Here is a 4,329-nt window from a genome sequence, read left to right as displayed (position 1 = left end):
AAAATTAAACCTTATTTTCAATAAGCAATCCTGAAAAATATTTGGGAGTGCTTAACTTTTTTCCAGGTGTATATATTAAACTTAACACAATCCTCCCTGAGGTTTTTACACCAGTGTAGTTTAGTGATGCCAAACTAACAACCGAGATAAATTACTACGACACACATTGTTTCGCTGTAGTCAAGAAGCAGGGCAATACCAATTGTTCAGCCAAACATTGATGTTTACGAAGGAATAAAATAAGAAATAATAATACATAAAAAAATGAAAACCTGAATACTGGCACTCTAAGTCTAATTAATTCATTGAAATATAACCACGTTTGTTTGTAATTAAGCACAAAGCTACACAATGGGCTATCTGTGCTCTGCCCACCACGGGTATCGAAACCCGGATTCTAGCGATGTAAGTCCGCAGACATACCGCTGTGCCACTGGGGGGGGGGGGGGCTATAACCATGTTAAATGTAACAAACAGAAAACATTATATTAAATCATACTATGAGTATGAGACGTGTCTGACAACTCATCTTAATCCAAACTAATCGCTTGACAACATATATACAGTGTTAGCTTTACTACTAGAAAGTAAAAGTAGTAGGACTGATATTGATAAGTGTATCAGCTCTATCCTTGCACCAATCAGAATTAGATTTGAGCGACGACCCATTGCAAAGACAATCTCCTTCTATATTTCAAGAAATAGTACACTCTACAGTACAATAAATTCAACAAAACACACCCATAACACAAATATCAACTTCGCACCTGAGTTGGCTACATTTTCGCAAGAAAACGAGAAGTTTGAAATACTTAAAACTCAATATTAAATATTACATTATCTGATACGCAACTCATACATGACAGAGATCTTGAACAAACATTTGAAAACAACCTGTACTATACTGTTGAACATGCGAAAAAAAAAAGTTACAAAATTTGCTCAAAATGTGGGTATGAAGTAAGTCGTAAATTGGAAACACAGAACACAATATACAAAATTACATTATACGTTGTTAGTGGGTGCAAATATATATATATTGTTACGTCGTTAATTGATTTTCCGTAAATTCGTTCTGACGAAACTTTAGCGACACAAGTCCTTACTTAATAAAACTGGTTTATTCTTTCCGAATATAACTTTACGATACACTTAATTTCAACAATCGCGCTAAAACAAACGCTATTACAACGACGTTAACTTCAACAATACTTTCTGACTGCAGTTCAATTACTCATTACCTACACACATATTGTCAGGTCACGCCGTGACCATCTTATATATACCAGACTACCCTATATCTAGTAAATGCTAGGGCATTCACGAAGGAACAAGATACTTCTAGAAACGTGGCGTGGCACTAGTCACGTGACCTCGCTGACTCAACAATATATATATATATTACATTGTACTCCGGATTTCTTGATACACCTTGGTGAAATGGTGCCAAATTCCCAACTCTAATAGTAATAGACCTTTCCATAATAACATGTTTCAAAGCATGTGATATTGTCGTTTCCTCCTAGTGTCTGCCATATTGGATAGTAGCGTACGTTTATTCGAGGCAGTGAAAAATAACTCGAAAATGCTCTTCCACTGTAGCGCTTTTGGCTGCACCAATAGACAGGAGTCAGAACAGGGTATAGTTGTTTACAGATTTCCATCTGACCCAAGAATGAAAATTGATGTGACAAAATTGGCAACTTTCATAGTATTATTGCCAATGGCGAATATTTCAAACTTTGGTGAGAGGGCAAGACCATTCGAAAATTCGACAGACTGAAACTGTGAGAGTGTGGGAAGAAATTGCACCCAGCCCCTCTAATTATCCATCACTGATTTCTGCATCTGCAGTGCAAATGTTATGTAAGGTATCAGAATAAATCTATGAAATAACATTTTTATAAATGTAAATTTTGTTATTCAGTATTTTATAACTGTCGTACGTTAATTAATCATTGAAATCTGATAAGGTTCCTATATCATATCTAAAGGTACTAACGAGTAACGTATATAATTACAATGATATAGGTATTGTCATTAGAAGTACTAAGCTAGGGTCAATCAGGTAACATCACAATGAATAAACACTACTAATACTCAATACTGGTGAGAACAAGTTTAATGCTCATTATAGCGAATATGTGAGATAAAAAAGCAAAAGCTACAACAAATACAACTCATCTTAAGAGTTACAAAGATACAAGTCACGATCTCTTTTACTTTCATGTCTGACAACAATCCTACTAATAATTTATAACCATCCAAGGATTTATAGCATTCCACACTTTCGTGGATTACGTTACTGGTGGAATCAACAAGATATATACAAGTATCAAAGTATCTGGGAGCTGACTCTGTTTTGACTGCACATCATGATCAGATACGTCATACGCACAAATAGTAGTACAGGCCACTTGTGGAATACTTATGGATCGAATAAAACAGAATTATCTAAATGAAATTATTTTAAGTTACTTTCAAAAGCCATATTGATATAGTTTTCGAGATTCAGAGCGTATAGCATTATTGCTACTATAGTCCAAAATACTGGACTTTGCATGACTTTGGATGTTTCAGGAGTAAACGACAGACAGTGTAACATATCGTTGGTGAATATATGTAAATACTGTATAGACCATATAAAAATGATAATCATCTTGCTGAAGCAAGTGGAATAGTCCAAAAAGGAATATTTTCAAACACTAATATTCTTCAAATAAGGTAAAATGGAGCTGGTCTTTTCTGCTTGTTCAAAATATCAGTACAAAAATAGTTCAAAGTATTCTAGATTTAAAGTAATAAACTTCCAATTCTTTCCAATACTAAAACACAAGTTACTACAAGTTAGTTTGTCTTACACTTTAAAGGCACATAAAATTCTGTCTAAAGACCACTTATTCGATCTAAATTAATTAATGTACTTTAAAAAAAAAGTATATAAACCTATAATTATAAGCTTCTTGGGAATATAACTTAATTTATATTTTCTTATTACATAAACTTACCTTCCACAAGAACCTTACTGATGCTTTCGACAGTTGCTTTGCACTCAACTAAATCAATGTGGTACTTATCTGCAAGGTCTTCTTGTTTACGATCCTGTGTAGTTGACCTTTTGTACTTACCACGTGTCTTTTACAGCCTGATAACACTTTTGATTCGCTGTAATCGGATATCACAAACAGCTACATATTTTTGCCTTCATTATAAGATTATATTTAATTGAAAATAGCGCTGTTTTTCCTCTGGTTACACATGACAAGTTTCTGGGAAGAAGGATTACCTAACATGGATTATCCAATACGATGAACAAACATGTGCACATCTACTTATATATATATATATATTGAAAATGATAAACTATAATAAAGTGTTAGAAGAAAAAAAAATGGAAGGTTATCAAAATAAAACAGTACATTAACTAAACTTAACAGCCTGTATATCAAAGTTTAAACTTATTTTTAAAGCAACCATGACTTGGCAAAACTTGTTTTTCATTGTGATTGGAAACATGAAAAGCTGAGGCCTTACAAATACGGATCGCATTTGGGAGTGAGCCAGAGAACATATACATTTAACTGATAAGATGAATATACAGAACAGGTTAAAAATATAATAAAACTAAAACTTTAACATCTTTGTATATAAACTTTTACTATTCTCCACTTTATTTCTATTGCATATAAGAGAAAACTGTTATTTCTTTTACCATTTGCAAGACGAAAGAGCAGTGGTAGGATTCAGCCGGTTCGTGCGAACCTGTTCTTAGAATTTAATGACCTCCACGAACCGGTTGTTAACAATCGTATTGTTACGTCTCCATTTGTTAATTAACTTTCCATAACTTCGTTCCAACGAAACTTTAACGACACAAGTCCTTACTTAATAAAACTGGTTTATTCTTTCTGAATAGATCTTCGTTCGCCTCCTCTCTCCTAATCGGAATTTAGGTCTTTGTGACCTAGGAGGGTCAGGTACTCTGAGACCTCTTCCTCCCTTCCGAACCATGGTAGGTCGTCCTTGAATGTTGAGTGTTAATACTACAAGAGGGTCGGAGTAAACCGCACTTGCTCCGACCCCTTTCAGGGCAATGTCCATGTATGTATTACAGTCACATTCTGTGTTTTGCAATCGCTACTAGAGTCCATAATGCAAATTACACATTTCACTAGTCAGAGACTAATCGAACATATTTTACATATAATACCCTTTAAATATATTATTTTTAGTCTCTAACTAGTGTGAGGTTTATATGTCTGACATTAGGTGGCCTGATCACATCTTTCATTTTAAAATAAATGTTAACTGGCGAGAGGTATTTAGGTC

At 34.1% G+C, this 4,329-nt stretch overlaps 1 protein-coding gene across 1 annotated transcript in view; it reads right to left on the bottom strand.

Moving 5' to 3' along the window:
• The window catches only part of LOC106472110 (aldehyde dehydrogenase family 8 member A1-like), a 49,721-nt gene extending 46,640 nt beyond the window's left edge, over positions 1–3,081 (bottom strand). The window contains exon 1 of the mRNA XM_013932736.2: positions 3,009–3,081. The gene's annotated coding sequence lies outside the window, so the exon portion shown is untranslated. The remainder of the gene's footprint in view (positions 1–3,008) is intronic.
• Positions 3,082–4,329: the final 1,248 nt, after the last annotated feature.

The sequence above is a fragment of the Limulus polyphemus genome, unplaced genomic scaffold (genome assembly GCF_000517525.1).
Source record: "Limulus polyphemus unplaced genomic scaffold, Limulus_polyphemus-2.1.2 Scaffold5091, whole genome shotgun sequence".
NCBI lineage: Eukaryota > Metazoa > Arthropoda > Merostomata > Xiphosura > Limulidae > Limulus > Limulus polyphemus.
Note: the sequence above shows the minus strand (reverse complement) of the source record. Positions and strands in the feature narration are given on the sequence as shown.